This window comes from Protopterus annectens, chromosome 10.part0 (assembly GCF_019279795.1).
Source record: "Protopterus annectens isolate FY-2018-M chromosome 10.part0, PAN1.0, whole genome shotgun sequence".
In the NCBI taxonomy this organism is placed as follows: domain Eukaryota; kingdom Metazoa; phylum Chordata; order Ceratodontiformes; family Protopteridae; genus Protopterus; species Protopterus annectens.
The window spans coordinates 535,083,656-535,105,288 of NC_056744.1; the positions used below are offsets into that span (position 1 = coordinate 535,083,656).

The following is a 21,633-nucleotide window of genomic DNA, read 5'->3' on the forward strand; positions in this document are numbered from 1 at the left end:
AGGATATGCTAAAAAGCAAATATATATATACATATTTACAGATACAAGAATATTCTACGGCATTTAGTTTAAGAAGCAGTTTTCCATATCAAAACATGGATGGAAAAATGGAATTATGCTTAACAGAGCTTTATGGAGAAGATGTAACCATAATGACTAAGATGGCTTAAGCTACAGGGATAGCAGCATATCATTATATGGATGAGTAGGAAGATATTACAAAAGGAAGTGAGAAAGAGTTGCAGGAAAGGATACCATGGTGAGAAGACAGAGAAAACGTGAGATAGGCATGCAGATGGAAGAGGAGAAAAAAAGGAAAAGAAGGTGTGAGAGAGATTAAAAAAATGAAAGTAGGACAAATAAGAGGCATAACTTAGATGAAGCCATGTTGAATTTGATTTAAAAGACAGTTTTCTGACATAAATCCCAGTGACCTTTTCTGGAAAAACCTGTGTTACACTTTTTGTCCAGCAGTCTTCTGGAGTAGATAACATGTCAGGTTTGAAATGTGCCTAGTTCATTCATTGTTCTACTAGACAGCAGCAATAGCTCCATATTATTTAGTCTTTTGTCATCCAGCACTTCTTTTCACTCCAGAAATGATTTGATCAGCTATCGGGTTGCTACAGTCAATACATCTTCAAATACTGTAAACAGTCAGGAACCTTGTGCTGTGTAAAACTCAACTAGCCCTACTCAAAGCACTGTTTCCCACATACTACAACCTCCCCAACACGTTTACATTAAGCATTTCTGACTGGGTTCACCACCGTCATACTGGCAACAAAGCTCCTTCAGGCTTTCTTGTCATTTTGGCATGCTTCCTGTCTCCTCCCACACCACAGACGTATTCTGACCTTCTCATTTCTACTGTTCTGCAATAGTATTCTCTCTTCCTCCTGCATCATCCAAGTTATTTCATATTTCACATGCAAAAACACCCACCTCTTTTCTGATCTCATGCCTCCTATAGATGTTCCATCCTTCTATGCCCATACCATGTCCCAGATCCTATAGTCACTAAGCCTGTCTTCTGTCTTTCATATTCCATCACCTTTTCTGCCCATGTAAGTTATATAGCCTTTGGATGTCATGTTTGACTCAGTCATACCCAGCAGCTGTAAATGACACACCTCTAGCAAACTGCATAGATTCTTCAGTTCCTAAGCATTTTCTCAAAAATAAAAAGAAAAGAACATAAAGATCCAAAGCCAAACAAATGTAATGTCTTGTGATATGAAAAAGATGCCAGCATCAAAATGTCCAGCAAAAAGTCTCATTTGCAATGAAAGAAGTTGATTAATTCAGGGTTTACATCAATATTATAACATACAGTAACAAAAACAAATCCAGAATGATGTTTCTTTCTAAATTATCATAAACAACTTTTTCTTGTCTTAGCAACTGCAGAAATTATACAAACATTGTCAGCAGCAGAAATATTTATAGAAATAAGAAAAATAATTGACCCTTTATTCACTTCACTGAATATGTTATAAATTTGTCATAAAGAAGGTTGATTTGTATGACGTTCTGTTTTTTTTTTTTTCCATTGGCCTATACACATTACATATAGTAACCCAGTTTACTGCTCATCTGTCCTTTTCACCCCTGTAAACACATGCAGCACCTTAAACTAAATCATTTGTTCATTCTACTTTGTATGTTAATTGTTTTACACAAATAATGTTTTCAAAACAGCAGATTCCATCTGTGAACCAGCAGAAGGTTTTCCTCCGACCTACTGTCCTGTTACTCTTCTTTTTTCTGACCTTTCTGACTTTTCAGCCTAATGTTTTAATTTCTACCAGTAAACACGTTTCATGCCTGTTAACTGCGGCCATTATATTGTGTGCAGCTTACACTATACAAACGCAACACAATATAAAGAAGTACCATCATTTCTATTAGCTGTTTTACTGCTAGTTGGGGTGTACATAAAGATACACCCCATGATCCATAAAAGTTTTGTTGCTATTTGGATTGTACAGAAAAGTGCACCCCATGTTTCATCACTGCTTTACTTCTACCTCGATTGTAGAGGAAGGTATACCCCAGTGCGCTAATCTACACACAAATCTGTACCTCTTCAATAGTATTAGCATACACTATGCTATTAGCAGAAGAATAAAAACATAAACGGTGGCATATCTGACGATAAAGCCAGCATGTATAATCTAGAACCAGGCAAAAAGCAGGTAGGGGTAAAACTTAGGCTGAAGTTGGTGGGAGAACATTTATGTCTTTCTTTGTCTGCTTGTTTTTATTGAATTAACAAGACTGCTGGGTTGATCTACAGACCCTTTACATGAGTAATAGATAATATATGGTTTAAGCTCTTAAAATTAAAATCATTACAAACTTATGAGCATTTGTTAAAAAAGAATGCTGGCATATATAGACAGACATCAGATAGGCACACAATGATTTATTGAAACAGCGGGTATAAACCTTTCCATATTCTGTAGAATAATACAGTGAAAAATGTTATATATTCAGGAGAAAAGAAAGATGAGAACATGTTATATAGACAGGAATCATTTTGCACAGTAAAATAACTTTGCACTGGGTTTTAATGACATGAATTAGCAGCTGCTGGTGAATACAGTACAATAAACACTGAATTTAGAGTGGACAAAGATGAAGGAAAACAGCAGATATGAATATCATCAGTTGTGAAAAAAAAACAGATTAAAATCGGTTTCTTTGCAGATCATTGAAAACATTTAGTCCTTGGCCATAGCAGGCACACCAAGTTGAAATGTATAAGTGTTTGCAAATGAAATGACAAGTCAGAAATATCAGGGGCTATTCTGTCTTCCCTTCTAAAAGAACATAAGGTTTGTATAATATTATTTGCAAACCATTACAGCTAAAACCAGTACTAGAAGGTATGCTGGTGACAATTACAAATAAGTCACTTTTTGGTGCTGAAATGTTTTCTATACAACCACTGTTTTTGCTTGAAAATGCATTTTGCAGTTCTAGGCTTATAGGAGTAATGTCACCTTATGCCAAGAAGCCTGTACTACATTTGCAGGGAGAACAGCCAGGGTTTCTTTCTCTGCATCTTTGTTTAATGAAGCTGTCACACATGCAGGATTAAATATTTTGCTGGAAATGTTAAATGTAATTTTATGAGATGGAGGAACTGCTTCAAAGAGCATTACAGCATAAATAAAGAATTCCATAGCAGTTAACATGATTTAAAACCCAGATTTAAAAAAAAAAAAAATCTCAAGGAAAGGAAGCAAAGCGAGACAGTAAATTGCAGAGAAACTGACACTTCTGATAAGTTTTCAGGGGTACATTGGATTTTTGTTGGCAGGTCAGTTTGGTGACTAAATACAGCCAAGAAAAATATAGGCACTGTCTCCTTAAATATGAAAACGCAAAATGTCTGGGCTCCGTAGCAGCTCTGGCAAAATGCCCAGTAGGAGAATCACGGTTTACTTAGGAAAGCACTTTTGAAGCAAGCCTCTCCACCTCTGTCCAGCTTCCTATATTAGTGACCCAACTTTATGATTATCAATCTAATAATGACTACAAATGGGTACATTTCTGTGGGTAGAAGGCATAAGCCTTCAGATGGCTTTTTGGGGGCATTCCTCAACTCTCTCCAGCATACACATTTACTGTAAGGAGCAATAAGGGCTCTTCCTAATATTGCAAGACATTTTGTCTAGTGGTTTAGGTTTATGAACTGCAAGTAGTGGATCAGTGTGCTTAGGTAATATCAACAGTCCCATGCATAGGATGACCGCTACCAGCTGCTAACGAGCTTTACCTATCGTTATGAGTTTGATTCCCTCGATTTTCATTTGCATATTGTGTGATTTTAAGCAAGTCAATTAATCAGTGTTCCAGGATCACCCCTAAAAATAGGCACGTGTATCTAGTGGCCTTACCTGATTAATTCATTTTGACATTACAATGTACTTATATATGTCATAGAGACAAGCAATAAACCACTGGCTAAATGGCTAACAGATAGATAGATAGACAGATAGATAGATAGATAGATAGATAGATAGATAGATAGATAGATAGCTATACTCACACACACGTATATTATATTTACTATGTAGTACTATCAGACAATGGACAGTCGGGTAGACTGCAATACTTCAGACATTATAATTTATAGGTACATAGGTTTACTCCAAGTTCATGGTACATGCCTTTTTTGACTTACACAACAATGATTAACATACTTTGGACAATAGCATTCAAGTCTGAGATCTGACAGTCTGTAAAAGACTGATTACTGTTAGCACTTGCACTGCATCCATCCATCCATCTGTCTGTCTGTCTATCTATATAACCGTTTGTTATTATTTTTGTTAATCTGCCAAGTGAACTGGTTTGGGAACATTTTTTCCGTCACAATCCTGGCCGTTTAGGGAAATAAAATTAATAAAACAGACATCAACATTTTGACATTGTTACAAGTACAAGAATCATTGCTAACAGATATCAGAACTGAAACATTGTTGCACTTATAAAGACAACAAATAGTAAAAAGGCATAGTAACAATGTAAGGTATAGAAGTTTTATATGGTAACATGTACAACATATTAACATTCCCAATAAGGGAGTGACCCCAAGGTGATATTATCTTTTACAAAGTCTAAATAATGAGGTAGAAAAATAGGAATTCCGATAGCCTGTAGTGATCAAGTCCATGCATACTTACAGAGTGGATGCATTTTGAAAATAAGTAACGTATATTTTAAATGTTGAACTTTCTTAAAATACTTTGGCATGAACTGAACAAATTTCACCTAGACTATGCTTCAGAGTTACAGATGATTATAGGCATCAAAATAAGCAGAATCCATCCATCCATCCATCCATCCATCCATCCATCCATCCATCCATCCACAATCCCCTTTTCCCACTTTTGCACATGGGGTTGGGGTGTCACTTCAACAATGACAATGATCTAGACTCAAGTTTTACACTGTTGGGTGGCTAGCCCTGCTACGGTAGTCCTTCCATACCATACTCACACACACACACACACATTCATGCCTATGGCCAGTTTAGAGTGTCCAGTCCACCTGCTTGACTTCTTTGGAATGTGGGAGGAAACCAGAGCACCAAGAGGAAAGCCACGTGTACACAGGGGGGATATGTAGACTTTACACAGAAGGCACCCCAGCTGAAAATTGAACCAGGGAACCTCTTGCTGTGAGGTGATAATGTATTCGGTGTGCCACTGTGCCACACCCTACATAGCAGGATGAATAGATGGACAAGGGTAATTCTGGGCAGCACTTAAATGGAAAAATTAGAATTTTGACTACATTATACTCATTTAATTAAAATTATGTAAACTATATACATTGCAGGCATATACACAGTGGCACACATTTGGAGTCTGAGCTATTGGGGTAGGCAATGAGGGTAGTTGCCCTGGATGCACGCTGCTAGGGAGAGTGATTTACAGAAGAGGGTCAACTAAGATGAAAGAAAAAAGAAGAGGTGTGAATCAATCCCATCAAGTTAGTGATACAATTGCAATTATGCCAATTGGTAATACCATTTAAGCAGCTATGCTGTCAATCAACGTTGCTTAAATGATTCCAAAGACTACTTACAGTGTGTGTGTGTGTGTGTGTGTGTGTGTGTGTGTGTGTGTGTGTGTGTGTGTGTGTGTGTGTGTGTGTGTGTGTGTGTGTGTGTGTGTGTGTGTGTGTGTGTGTGTGTGTGTGTGTGAGCATTAGAAACCATAATAAATTGCTACTATATATCTTTGTTTCAGTTTCTTTCTAGCAAAGATGGCAAAGCTATCATATTAGCATTGTTTTGGTCATTTTGTTCTTTCTTTACTTTTTTTTACTCATCACAATGGTGGATGGGCCTGCAACAACTACAGCTCTGTTCGTAGTAGGTAGATTGAAGCCTGTAGTAGGAGTAGTGTTGTTATATCCTCAATAAATATACACCAAAGACAGATTAATAAGGTATCTAACCATCCAGCATTCCTGAAGCAGTTGTGTTTGTATTCACTTTTGATGTGAAATTTTAGCTTTCCTTGAAATTTGTTACATTATTGGCTTGCCTAGTATTTAGGAATGGGGTCCCACCAGGCTAGTTCTGCCTTTGGGATTTTTATTTCAGCAGTAATCATTTTGTATGGATGAAGAGTCCCTCGTGATTATAGCTTCAGGTTCTGAAAGAGGTTACTAAGAGGAAGGGTCAGTAGTCTTATTTAGTCATTTGTAGGTAAGTCGTTCTAAGAGTAACATGGCACATTGGGAGAATGCTTTTGGTGGGGTTTCCTATGAACAGATATGACAATTTTATTTTCTGTGATTCGGAGAAGAGATGAGTTCTGGAGACCGAGTATGTAAATAATGGGTAGCAATACGCTGATTGCTATAACTCGTCTGGCGTCTAATGCCAGTAAGTCGGGTACTTTATAAGAAAGCTTCACCCGATTCAATGACTTTTGACAATTACTTCTGTGTGGGAAGTAGCTCTCAGCTGTCCAGATTTTCACAGAATGTCCAGATTTTTTATTCATATTTTGGTCAGTTTGTCATAAAACTGTAGTTTTCTGCCAAATCACTGACAAATCACTGAGGACTGAAGTCAAAAAATAATGGCAGACATTTGATTTTCAAATTTAATATCCATCAGAAAATTCATGGTAATGCAAAACCTGTTATTCTATCAACTTTCTAAGTTTGTAAGAGCAATATTTAAAAAGTGAACCTATTTTTGGGCCATTATTTGTGGCTTTGTCCAGATTTGTTGCTCTAAGAGGTTGACAGGTATTGTAAATGACAGATAAATAGGGTCAAGTGTAATTTATAAATATTTCCAGGATGTAGTTAGTAGTTAGAAAGCTTCACTAAATCCACAACTTGTGATACTGGTTGCATGCACTTGTATGATGGTGAGGGGGTACTGAATAAAATTATTTTATTTTTTTCTTGAATCGGTTATAATTTTATTTATTTATCTATTTGTTTATTTACTTATTTATTTTACATTTGTTGACCAGGTATGTCTGACTGAGTTGAGTAGCTCTTTTTCAACAGAGGCTTGGGGAGAAAAGCTGCACATAAAAATGCAATAAATGAGTTACAAGGCATTTAACAGCAGACAAAATTCATAACTCTTACAATAATCACACAAACAGATATTAGTAATTTATCATACATGAATAAGAAAAATGAATTATAAAGGTTTCATATCACAGTACACTAGCTATAGACAGTAACATTTTGTCAGGAGATGTAGCATTTATTTCCAAAGGGTATTTTAGTTACACAATATTTGCCATAAATTAATTCTATAGTGCCTTTCAATCCTCTGACATTTAAAAATGTGCTTTTTTTTTAAAAAAAATGTAGTTGCTAACTGGATAAGTAAACTCATCCTATACAAACACTTTTCGGCAAGGACCCAGGACACAGTGTTAACATAATTCTATTTTATAGAGTAATCAATTAGCCAGCATGTTTTTCAGAGATGGTCTGAAACTTGAGTATCTGAAGGAAAAAAAAATAACAGAGGTGTTGAGGTTACTAACATTTCAGTTAAATATTACCCAAACAAACTGGTATTAAAACATTACAAGACAAAATAAGCTGCAACCTGCTCTAATCCAGATACATAACTTTTTTTTTGTTTTTTTTGTTTTTTAAAGTTATTTTCTTTTAAAAATTAAAATACAAATATAACATTTCCATTTACTGATCATATCACTGTGTAAGATATGAAACAAATTAAACATAAAAAAACTATTAGCTAATATATCATTCTGCAGTGATAACATTAAAAATGTCTAAGGATTGTTTAGAGCATCCACTTCTACATTTATGTGATACTCTGTAGAAAAATTATCATGACAACACGTGCAATTTTACTGTTGTGATGTGTTTCTTATAGAAGCATATGATTTCTATGAATTATTGCATGTGTGTATGGAAGGAAACAGTCTGCAGATGTTTTGCAGTATATGTCTTAATTTAAAACAAATTAAAATTATTATTACTTTTTTGTCAGATGTCATCCTCCTATTGTTTTATGTCTTAGCTGATGGTCTGTCAGGGCATTTTTTCAGTTGTTTTTTCACTTAAAGCTTTTTTCTGCTACTTCATTTGCAAATCTGATATTTACTGCATCGCTACAAATACTACGGTCCCTGCTCCCCTCCCCACATGGCCTCTGTGATACTTCTTTTCACGTTACTTCAACATTTCTTTGAGGTATAGAATGTGGTAACAGGTGACATGTGATAGGCACACAACTTTGAATAAAGTATGAAAGAGAACACTTGCAAACAGGTAAGGATATAGCTAGATAATGGAAGAAGGGATGGAAGAAGGGATGTCAGTGGGAGCAAAGATCGGTGGTTCAAGTAATAAGGTACAGGTATCGCAGAAGACAGAATGTGGGAAGCATACCTGTTAGAAGTGGCATGATACTGTGAGAAGTATACATTCAAGTAAAGTAATGCTACATTCAAATCACTGGCTGGGATTCATAGACAAAGAATGATTTATGAGGAAGCCCCTGGACAGAGTATCAGAGAGATAATGAGGCATATAGTAGGCAGGGGATAGTCCCAGAATAGTGAGCAAAGTACTGTATGAGAAAACAGAGATACGTTAGCAAGTGTACAGCATGGTATGACAGGGAAAGCAGAATATCAAACAGCAGGATATACGGCCAACATGACAGATGTCACAGATACAGCAGATTAACATGGCCATGTCAATGCATGTTCACATGCACTATGCAGCAACATCTGCAGCTATCTCTTGACCGCCACAAGAAGGCACAGATCCTAAACACAGAGGCCAGGAGCAGCACACCCAATGTTGGTGTGCACAGCACAGAGGCAACCCTGTTCAGCACAAAACTAGGGAGGAAATGTGGTAGCTAGGAAATTATTAAAGGGTAAAGTAGCAAGCAGAGGTAAGAAAGGTAAGCACAGAAGGGTAACTGTAAAGCATGAATCGTGGAATGAAAATAGCCATTTTTGTATTTTCCACAAATGAAGGGTAGGTGGGGCGGGTACTTGGGGTTTGGACAATAACCACCAAATGGGGAATGTAACATAAAGGATGAAACACACTGGGAAGGATTTAGGATGGGCTACTGGCATGTTTGGATACCAGGCCAGCCCAAAAGACAACAAATCCAAGCATCACTCACCTGGATGGCCAATGTTATAGGCAAGTTGATCTCCTGGAGACCTGAAGAATAATGTTTGATATTCATGTAACTCCAGCAGATGCTCCAGAAGGTGCACCACATTGTTATGACAGGCACCTACCTACCAGCACACCTTAGCAGTGACCAGTTTCTGCAACTGTTGCTGATAGACCACTGGAAGCTCTTCCAGACCAACTGCAGGAGAGAAGTCTTCACTCTCTCAGATGCAGACATTGAGGGCACTTGCAACAACACCAAGTCATCTACTGGCAGGTAACCATCATCCGCCTAGAGGCAGCTGCTGACATAGAGTCAGTGTTAGTGGCTATCAGAGACCAACATGACTATGGCCACTCTTTCTTGTGTTACATATCTGGACTTGCATATGGGCAACAAAATTGAGAAAAATATTAGCTCAGTTATATCCCACAAACAAAGAAACATGGTTACATCTATGCAGTCAACTGCCAGAGACATCATACATACCCTATTTCCAGGAGATGCATTCCTGTCACCAGTAGCAACCAATCATTTCCAGTAAATGTTCCTCTGCAGGTACAAAACAAAGCACATTCTGTTAAGCATACCTGCGCAATGCAGTACAGAGTCCAAGACAGTGGTAGTACCAAAAAATAAATCCATACAGTACATCATTGATTCAGTCTCCTGAACCTTTGCCTGTCATTGTTGGAGCAAGTCAGGATAGTCATCATAATGATGATGGGGTGTCTTTCTGAATGACTAAGGACAGTGACATTACTTACCACTGGGCCCAGTTCATACCAGGTATCCACCTTCTTCAAAGCATCATCATACTGGTCAAGAAACTGCACCCTGAAGTATCTGTGTGGGAAGAACAGGAAACTTCTGTTTTCCATGTCATGCCATGCAGGTCACTTGCTAAGGTATCTAAAGTGACTTAGTAGGTTCATTTAAGGAGCAATATGGAAGACTTGTGCAAGGCTGCATACTTGTTTGTGAATGACGTGTCATGCATCAAAGTGCTGTTACATTTGTACATATGCCATGAGCATAAGCATACATGTAAAACGCTTTGTGCTAAACATAGTGTGCATGGCTCATTATGACACGTATAGGCAGCTTATTGTACACCTACATGCATCCAAAGGGTCTATATCACACAACTGAAACGTGATATACCCAAGTACCATTACATTGACACATATTACGTGAAGTATAAGAAAGCCAAAACATCTAAATGATGAAATTCATCACAGCGACTTACCATGGTTGGCCAACAAGAAGGGAATTACATTTCCTAATCATTTAATTTTTTTTTTTTTTTTTTGCAATGATTAGGAAATGTAATTCCATTCATGTTGGCCAACAATAGTAAGTCGATGTGATGAATTTCGTTGTTTAGGTGTTTCAGCTTTCTTACCGTTCATGTAATATATGTCAATATTACGGCATTTGAGTACATTACATTTTGATTGCATGATATAGACCCCATCCAAAAAACTCTGAAGCTATCTAGCTTCATTAGTACAAATGCCATGTTAATGTGCTCTCTTTTATTGTGGTTTAACATGTCAGTTCTGTCTTCTGCAACACTGTTTATATCCACAAAACTTCAAAATAGAGGAATTTGAGTAAACTTCTGTACACATGTAGATCTGAAGAACTAAAGAGGGAGTCCTGCCAGGTAAAGTACCTTAGCACCACCAACAACAAATCCTGCAGTGGATGCTTGAGAGGGTGAGACACATGTTTAATGTATGTAACACTGGGACACTACATTCATTGTGTGCATCATGAATCACATGCTATTTTTCTACTGATACTGCTGTGATTCCTAGCATGGCTCCCATCCTGTACATTATGAATCACATGCTACTGTTCTACTGATACTGCTGTGATTCCTAGCATGGCTCCCATCATGTGCATCATGAATCACATGATACTGTTCTAGTGATACTGCTGTAATTCCTAGCATGGTTCCCATCATGTGCATCATGAATCGCATGCTATTTTTCTACTGGTACTGGTGCGATTCCTAGCATGGTTCCCATCGTGTGCATCATGGATCACATGCTACTGTTCTACTGATACTTCTGCGATTCCTAGCATGGTTCCATCATGTGCATCATGAATCACATGCTACTGTTCTACTGATACTGCTGTGATTCCTATCATGGCTCCCATCGCGTGCATCATGACTCACATGCTACTGTTCTACTGGTACTGCTGTGATTTCTAGCATGGCTCCCATTGTGTGCATCATTAATCACATGCAAATCTTCTACTGATACTGCTGCGATTCCTAGCATGGTTCCCATTGTGTGCATCATGAATCACATGATATTTTTCTTCTGATACTGCTGTGATTCCTACCATGGCTCCCATCATGTACATTATGAATCACATGCTACTGTTCTACTGATACTCCTGTGATTCCTAGCATGGCTCCCATCATGTGTATCATGAATCACATGCTATTTTTCTACTGATACTGCTGTGATTCCTAGCATGGCTCCCATCCTGTACATTATGAATCACATGCTACTGTCCTACTGATATTGCTGTGATTTCTAGCATGGTACCCATTGTGTGCATCATGAATCACATGCTACTGTTCTACTGATACTCCTGTGATTCCTAGCATGGCTCCCATCATGTGCATCATGAATCACATGCTATTTTTCTACTGATACTGCTGTGATTCCTAGCATGGCTCCCATCGTGTACATTATGAATCACATGCTACTGTCCTACTGATATTGCTGTGATTTCTAGCATGGTACCCATTGTGTGCATCATGAATCACATGCTACTGTTCTATTGATACTGCTGTGATTCCTAGCATGGTTCCCATTGTGTGCATCGTGAGTCACATGCTACTGTTCTACTGGTACTGCTGTGATTCCTAGCATGGTTCCCATTGTGTGCATCATGAATCACATGCTACTGTTCTACTGATACTGCTGCAATTCCTAGCATGGTTCCCATCGTGTGCATCATGAATCACATGCTGCTCTTCTACTGATAGTGCTGTGATTCCTAGCATGGCTCCCATCATGTGCATCATGAATCACATGCTACTGTACTACTGGTACTGCTGTGGTTCCTAGGATGGCTCCCATTGTGTGCATCATGAATCACATGCTACTGTTCTACTGGTACTGCTGCGGTTCCTAGCATGGTTCCCATCGTGTGCATCATGAATCACATGTTACTGTTCTACTGATACTGCTGCGATTCCTAGCATGGTTCCCATCGTGTGCATCATGAATCACATGCTACTGTTCTACTGATACAGCTGTGATTCCCTAGCATGGGTCATATTGTGTGCATCATGAATCAGATGCTGCTCGTCTACTGATTGCTGTGATTCCTAGCATGATTCCCATCATGTGCGTCATGAATCACATGCTACTGTTCTACTGATACTGCTGTGATTCCTAGCATGGTTCCCATCATGTGCGTCATGAATCACATGCTACTGTTCTACTGATACAGCTGTGATTCCCTAGCATGGGTCATATTGTGTGCATCATAAATCACATGCTACTATTCTACTGATACTGCTGCAATTCCTAGCATGACTCCGATCATGTGCATCATGAATCACATTAAACTATTGTAGTGATACTGCTGCGATTTCTATCATGTTTCCCATCGTGTACATCATGAATCACATGCTATTGTTCTACTGATACTGCTGTGATTCCTAGCATGGTTCCTATCGTGTGCATCATGAATCATATGCTACTGTTCTACTGATACTGCTGTGATTCCTGGCATGGTTCCCATCATGTGCATCATGAATCACATGCTACTGTTCTACTGATACTGCTGTGATTCCTAGCATGGTTCCCATCATGTGCGTCATGAATCACATGCTACTGTTCTACTGATACTGCTGTGATTCCTAGCATGGTTCCCATTATGTGCATCATGAATCACATGCTACTGTTCTACTGATAGTGCTGTGATTCCTAGCATGGCTCCCATCATGTGCATCATGAATCACATGCTGCTGTTCTACTGGTACTGCTGCAGTTCCTAGCATGGCTCCCATTGTGTGAATTGTGAATCACATGCTAATGTTCTACTGATACTGCTGCGATTCCTAGCATTACTCCTATTGTGTGCATCATGAATCACATGCTACTGTTCTAGTGATACTGCTGTGATTCCTGGCATGGTTCCCATCATGTGCATCATGAATCACATGCCACTGTTCTACTGGTACTGCTGCGATTCCTAGCATGGCTCCCATCATGTGCATTATGAATAACATGCTAATGTTCTACTGATACTGCTGTGATTCCTAGCATGGCTCCCATCATGTGCATCATGAATCACATGCTACTGTTCTACTGGTACTGCTGCAGTTCCTAGCATGGCTCCCATCATGTGCATCATAAATCACATGCTACTGTTCTAGTGATACCGCTGTGATTCCTAGCATGGTTCCTGTCGTGTGCATCATGAATCACATGCTACTGCTTTACTGGTACTGCTGCAATTCCTAGCATGGTTCCCGTCGTGTGCATCATGAATCACATGCTACTGTTCTACTGATACTGCTGCGATTCCTAGCATGGTTCCCATCATGTGCATCATGAATCACATGCTGCTTTTCTACTGGTACTGCTGCGATTCCTAGCATGGCTCCCATCGTGTGCATCATGAATCACATGCTACTGTTCTACTGATACTGCTGCGATTCCTAGCATGGTTCCCATCATGTGCATCATGAATCACATGCTGCTCTTCTACTGGTACTGCTGCGATTCCTAGCATGGCTCCCATCGTGTGCATCATGAATCACATGCTACTGTTTTACTGATACAGCTGTGATTCCTAGCATGGCTCCCATTGTGTGCATCATGAATCACATGCTACTGTTCTAGTGATACTGCTGTGATTCCTAGCATGGCTCCCATCATGTGCATCATGAATCACATGCTACTGTTCTAGTGATACAGCTGTGATTCCTAGCATGGCTCCCATCATGTGCATCATGAATCACATGCTACTGTTCTACTGATACAGCTGTGATTCCTAGCATGGCTCCCATCATGTGCATCATGAATCACATGCTACTGTTCTACTGATACAGCTGTGATTCCTAGCATGGCTCCCATTGTGTGCATCTTGAATCACATGCTACTGTTCTAGTGATACAGCTGTGATTCCTAGCATGGCTCCCATCATGTGCATCATGAATCACATGCTACTGTTCTAGTGATACAGCTGTGATTCCTAGCATGGCTCCCATCGTGTGCATCTTGAATCACATGCTACTGATGATATTCCTATCATGGCTCTCATCATGCATATTTCAAATCGTGACATTCAAAATGGCTATGCATTGCTGTTTTGTACATTTCTGAATCAATCTAACACTTTGAGTTCCTTCATTTGCATAATCCTTTGGGCTCATTTTTAAGGGGTTCCTCATCTACTTGTCATTAGCTACTCATTAGCATTTGCTACAAACCTTGCTATTTTGGCCATTTTGCAACTAATGTGCAGTAGATTGTACTAAACACAATACAAATCCCAGCTGTTATCTTGGTTGGGTTTGGAGAACAAGTCTATTTCAGAAACTGAATTTGAGTAATAAGAGATACATTATTAATAATGCCCTGGTCACACAAGTAATGAGACAATGCCAAGAAATGAAAAAAAAGTTTCAGATGTTATGCTAAACAAGTGAAAACTGACATCTTTAGAAGAGCAACAACATTCTTGTCAGCTCAGTTATTTTTGATGAAAATAAACACACAGTGATGTGGGCATTTTACCAATTTCGGTTGCTTGAAAGGCTTGTAATTATTTGGTGTTCTGTTTCCCCAAATTATCCTCCAGCTAAATGCAAACCTACTCGCAAAGCCACGTTACAAAATAGCATACCATATCCATAGTTTTGAACTGGGAAATTAGACCAATCTGAAGCTATAAGTTGTTTTCAAGGAAAACTGCCATTCATTGAAATGAATGAGCCAACACTTTAAATAGTACATACCGTTTCACCTTCATTATTTTAAACATTTCATAAAAATGAAGTATTACCACCTAAACAGATAGTAAACACAGCAGCTACACACCAGAAATCAACGATTTCCAGACTAATGTAATTTTTCTCCATTACCACCCCCCCCCCCCACCAAATTCCTAGGACAACTCTCCAGCCCTTTTTGAGGGGAGAGGGACAGATGCAAAGTCAACAATCTCCACAACCATGCAGTCTTCAACATGTATTATCCTTTACATTTCTACTGATGCAAAATATGCACCCTTCTTATATCACTCATTTACTTCAAACTGACAGACATAAGATTTACAGAAATGGACTTGGATGTTGCAGAGCAACTTAGGAATACAAACAGCAGAAAACCCAAAGTGCTGCTTTTCTGTACTGCTTCCTGCAGGGTTCAGCAAAGTTGCTCTAGTGACTGTGATGCTTGGGGAACACTTTGGCTGCTAGGTGTTTCCAGGTAAAACACAAAAGTTATTCCCATTCCCAAGCATCAATGAGCAATTGAAATCAATGCAAACAGGTAATCATTTAATAACGCATCTCTTTTTCACTGGGAAAAAAAGTACAGTTGTGTACCTACCATAAATGTAGATGTTTGAGTGTATTCACTGTTGCAGTCATTACTCTTGGGTTATCCTGCTGGCAGGCTACCCGCAGTCGGCCTGAATTCCAAAGTCTAGGTCCGGCATCGGTTGCTGTCGCCTCTTCCCTGACATCAGTGCACCAGGGGTATAAAAGATGCAGCCAACGCCATTTTCTTCAGTTTTTCTTGCCCCAGATGTCAGGTGCACCCAAAAGGGTAGACTAAATAGATTATGCCAATAAACATGCATGCACTAAAGTAAACATTTCCTTCATCTACAAGCAAATACACCACATAGGTTGTATAGAATAGAAAAGTACAGATAAGACCCAGCAAATGAAAGGGGGATGGTGGGAGGGTAACCTGGACTGCAACAGTGAATACACTCGAGCATCTACATTTATGGTAGGTACACAACTGTACTATGTTCATCGTGTTTCACTGTTGCAGTCATTACTCTTGGGTTGAAACCCAAGCTGAGGATGGGTGGCTGGGCTAAATAGGATTAGGAGAGGCTATGAGGCCCTGCAGAACTGCAGTGGCAAAGCCTGCTCTGGATTTAGAGTAGAGAGGTAAGTGGTAGTGCTTTGTAAAAGTGTGCACTGAACTCCAAGTTGCAGCCTCTAACATGTCTTTGGTTGGTACTCCTCTGAGGAAGGCTGCTGAAGTGACTGTTGCTCTGGTAGAATGTGGCCTAATGCCCTTAGGCACTGATTTGCCATGTTGTGAGTAGCAGAAACGAATGCAATGGCCTATCCATTTTGAAATAGTCTGTTTTGAGATAGCCTTTCCTTGTGATCCTGCAGCTTATGCCACTAAAAGTTGCTCAGTTTTGCTGAAAGCTTTAGTTCTGTCCAAGTAGAAGCGTAGATGTCTGTGTATGTCCAAAGAATGCAGAAGTCTCTCACCCTTGTTCTGTGGGTTTGGATAAAAGGTAGGCAAGTGAATGGTTTGGTTAAGGGCCACACTGGACACCACCTTAGGCATAAATGTAGGGTTCATCCTCAGAGAAACCCTGTCTGGATGGAAAATGATAAAAGGTTCCACAGCCATGAGTGCCTGTAACTCTGAGACTCGTCTTGCAGAAGTTATTGCTAGGAGCAGAGCTGTTTTCCAGGATAAGAATTTTATATCAGCTGTTGAGGCTGGCTCTAAAGGAGGCAGTGTGAGTTTTTCCAAGACATAATTGAGATCCCATGCAAGTATTGGTGCTCTCCTTGGAGGTCTTATGTTTTTGGTCTCTCTGAGCTTCTGCCTTATTAAAGGATGAGAAAAGATAGGTGGTTCTGTATTGTAATGGGCTGAAATGGCAGAGGAATGAATCTTAACTGATGAAAAGGATAGGCCTTTGTCCAGCATCTCAGTTAAGTATTGTAAAATCTGAGGAATATTTGGTACAAACGTGTCAATTCCTTGTTCCTGGTTCCAAGCACAGAATGTCTTCCATTTTTCTGCATAAGATTTTCTGGTACTGGGCCTCCTGGCCTCCAAGATAACATCCATTACCGCTTTTGAAAGAGGAGTGTTCAGAATGGCTACATTATCCGCCATGCTGCCAGATATAAGGTCCTGAGTTGGCTGTGCAGGATCTGATTGTTTTGTTGGGTCAGTAAGTGAGAAGTTTGAGGCAATGTCCAGGCTGGACCTTGAGACAAGTTCTTTAGGATTGAGTACCAGTGCTGGCATGGCCAGTCTGAGGCAATCAGTATCATTTTTGGCTTCTCTTGTCTGACCTTTAGGAGTACCTTGGAGAGGAGAGGCAGTGGAGGAAAGGCATATACTGTTAGGTTTTTGCAACTGAAGGATAGGGCATCCACTTTCCATGCTTGCTTGTGATAAATCTTTGTGCAGAATCTCTGTAGTTGGCAGATGTGAGGGGAGACAAATAGATCTATGTCTGGGCATCCCCATTTCCTTGTTATCATGCTGAAGACTTCTGGATCCAGTTTCCACTCGTGGGGATCCATGAGGTTTCTGCTTAGTTCATCTGCCAGAGTATTTATTTTTCCTGGCAGGAACTGTGCTTGCAGGTGAACTTGATAAGTCAATGCTATGTCCCACAAAGTCATGGCTTGTCTGCAGAGGGGGTAGGAATGTGTGCCTTCCTGCTTGTTTATGTACCACATGACTGTAGTATTGTCTGTCTTTATCAGTAGTTGTCCTGGATGAAGTAGATCCTTGAAAGCTGTCAGGGCATTCTGAACAGCTAGCATCTCTTTTTGATTGATATGAAGATGCATCTGGCTTGCGGGCCATGTGCCCTAAATACATTTTCCTGCCATGTGGGCCCCCCAGGCATAATCTGATGCATTCATTGTTAGTGTCTGCCTGGCTGTGGGTAAAGTGAATGGCTGTCCCTTGTTGTGGTGACAGGCCTGTGCCCACCATCGAACCTCCTGTTGCAGGCAGGGAAAGAGGGTAATTAATGTTTCCAGGCTGTGGCAATGTTGAGTCCAAACACTTTTTAGATACCATTGTAGTTTCCTCATATGCATTCTGGCATATGGAATTAGCAGAATGCAGGATGCCATGAAGCCCAAAGCCTGCAGAATTTTCCTTGCAGATAACTGGGTCTTTGTTGCCAACATTTTGAAGTAAGAAGTCAGTTGCCTTTGTTTGTCTGGCGTGAGATAAGCCATCTGGGCAGTTGTATTTAAGCTTGCACCCAGGAATATTATCTCTTGAGAGGGTACTAGTTTTGATTTCTTTTCGTTTACTGTGTACCCTAGGCAAATTAGTAATCTTTTTACAAATGCCAGATGCTTTAGTAGAATTTCTTTGTTCTCTGCTTGAATAAGGCAGTCATACAAGTAAGGATATATTTGAATTCCTCTTTGTCTGCAAAATGCAATTACTGGTGCCAGGCATTTTGTGAAGACCCTGGGCACAGTAGATAAGCCAAAGGGCAGTGCAGAGAATTGGTAGTGCATTGAGCCAGCTATGAATCAGAGGTATCTTCTGCAAGATTGTCTGATTGGGACATGCAGGTATGCCTCTTTTAGGTCCAAAGTTATGAGCCAAGCCTTCTTGCCCAGCATGGGCAGTAGCTGCTGCAGAGTCAACATTTTGAATTTTGGAACATCCAGAAATGTGTTTAGTATAGACAGGTCCAGTATTGGTTTCCAGGCTTTGTCCTTTCTGGGCACCAAGAAAAGTCTTGAGTAAAATCCTTGTCCCTGCTCCTGTTGTGGTACTTGTTGAATGGCCCTCATGTCCATGAGGGAATGAGGGATGAAACTTGCTTTTGTGCCTCTGCCCATTGATTGTGTGGCAGGTCTGGCATACCTTTTGCCCTTGGCAGGGTGTGAAAGTGGAACCTGTAGCCCTGAGACACTATGTTCAAGACCCATTTGTCCTGGGTAATCATGTGCCAATTTGGTGAAAAAAGTGCTAGTTTTCCCCCTAAGGGGGATGCCAAAAGATAAGTGCTTGGTTCTGGCAGAGAAAAGTCATTGGGACTGTTTCCTGTATGGTTGTGATTTGTCTTCTCCGTTCCTGGAGGTAGAAGCACCCCATTGTTTAGGCCTGTATGAGCCTTGGGGCTGAGATCTGCCTCTGGGGCATCTGTATCTGCCTCTTTGTGGCCTGTCTGACACTGGAAAGGACCAATTCTTTGTAGGCCAGTTCCTGCTAAATCTGGGTGGCTGTACCTGTAGGAAATCCTTAACTGTCTGCATGGATTTCACTTTATCCTGCATTTTCTTCAACACCTCTTCTGCCTTAACACCAAACAAAGTATCATGCTGTAATGGAGCATCCAATAATTTTGCTTTAACATGATCAGGCAGATTCTGTTCCTTTAACCAAGCATGCCTTCTAATGACAGAACCCGTAACAGCAGCCCTGCAAGAGGCCTCCAGTGAATCAAAACCACATTGCAAAGTATGCTTTCCCACTTGTTCAGCTGCATGCAATAAATCTTGCATTTCCTTTTTATTAGAACATTCAGAATTTGTCAACATTTTCTGTTTAAGCAGTGACATTAAGTATTGCTGATATTTAAGCATATGAAACTGAAAAGTTAAAGCCCTTACAGCCAAAGTAGCAGAAGTGTAAACTTTTTTCCCCCACCTGTCCAGTGCCCTAGAATCCCTATCAGAGGGGACAAGGTTTTTTTGCAGTGGAAGCCTTGACCCCTTTGGGACCCTGAGATATAGTTTCTGGGTCATCAGCAGGGTTTTTATATAGAAATTTATGAGAGTCTGGAACCCTGTAGTATCTGTCTGGCTTAGCAGGTGTAGGGGGTAAAGAGTCAGGAGACAGGCCGGACTCTGAAAATACATCATCTACAATGTCTAGAACAGGTGGAATAGCAAGAGGTCTGTGCTGAGGTAGTAAAATAAAGTCTCTGAGCCTTTTCTTAGATTCTGAGTAATCTTGGCTCTCCCAGTGAAAATGCTCCCTCATGGCATGCAGGGTTTCCCCAAAAGAATAATCCTCAGGAGGAGAGGCTGAAGGAATAGATTCTTCAGCATCAGAATCCTTATAGGGAGGAAAAGAGTATCCCTGTTCAGAAGAGGAATCAGAGGGAATTGAAACCTGATCAGAAGAGTCATATTCTGTCTCTTGCCTAGGCCTCTTATCAGGAGGGGGATGGGAACCCCTGATCAAAGTAATTAGGTCTTCGGCCATTTTAAGCATCTGTTTCTTAAGCATGGAAGTCTGTCCAGGAGAATGCTGTACTTGTTTCTTTGTCTTTAGAGCTGTTTTAGTCTTTGTCTTTGAAGCTGAGGTTGGCTTGACATATAATTGTGTAGGTCTGAAAACACCCTCAGAAGCTGATACCTGCTCAGCGGCTCCAGACCGATCTGAGGGAATAGTTTCCGAGAGTCCAATACCTTGAGTATCCAGAGGCCAAGTTGGCTCCATGTGGGAGTCGGAAGCAGCCTGTGGCTCTGAGATAGCGAGTGTCAGGGCTGCGAAAATGCCTCACTGAAAACCGGCAAACCGGCGACTGGCCTAGTGGGGGCCTCGTTGTCGGCTTTGGACCTCAGATTCCTGTCCTTTTCCTTACGCTTTTTATAAACTCCAGTCGTCGGCTGTTCCGATGGCATTATATAATTAAACCTTCGGCCAAAATAATGAAAGGCAAAATTGTACCGACGCTTAATAGGGCATTGGTTAAATCTAGCACAAAACCGACAGCTAGCAATGTTGTGATCAGGGCCTAGGCAAGGAATACAGTAAGAATGAAAATCCTTATGAGGTATTTGCTTCCCACAAGAAATACAATTGTTAACTTTTTCTGACATCGGTCTGGAGCAAGAAAAAATTTTCCCCAATGGGGTACTTAGCTCTAATGAAGACTTCGGATCTGAAATTCGATTTTGAAAATCTCAGGAGTCGGACGACCGGCACTTGCAAACTGCTTTTGCTTCGGGCACCGCACTGCAAGAAAGACTAAAGAAAATGGCATCGGCTGCATCTTTTATACCCCTGGCACACTGACGTCAGGGAAGAGGCAATAGCAACCGACACCAGACCAAGACTTTGGAATTCAGGCCGACTGCGGGTAGTCTGCCAGTAGGATAACCCAAGAGTAATGACTGCAATCGTGAAACATGATGAACATCTGAAAGACACCTGCTTATTTAAATGTTTCTGCAGATAATCAGATATCATTTACTTCTGATGGACTTTAAGTTTCTAGCAAGAGTCTACGTGGTAATCTACTTGATGAAAGGAAATGAAGGGGTAGCCATGCCATCCATGGTTCAGGAAGGTCTCAGACAATGAAAAGATGGTAAAATCAGACTTATTCTATAAAGATAAAACATAAACCAAAATATTCAATAAATTTATATCTGCAGACGGTCTCTAAAACTAAGCATTTACTAATTTGAAATTAAGTTCCATCTA

General features: G+C 40.2%; 1 protein-coding gene across 1 annotated transcript in view; it reads right to left on the reverse strand.

Moving 5' to 3' along the window:
• Nucleotides 1-21,633, reverse strand: part of PBX1 (PBX homeobox 1) — a 1,500,039-nt gene that overhangs the window by 1,355,946 nt on the left and 122,460 nt on the right. The window lies entirely within an intron of this gene.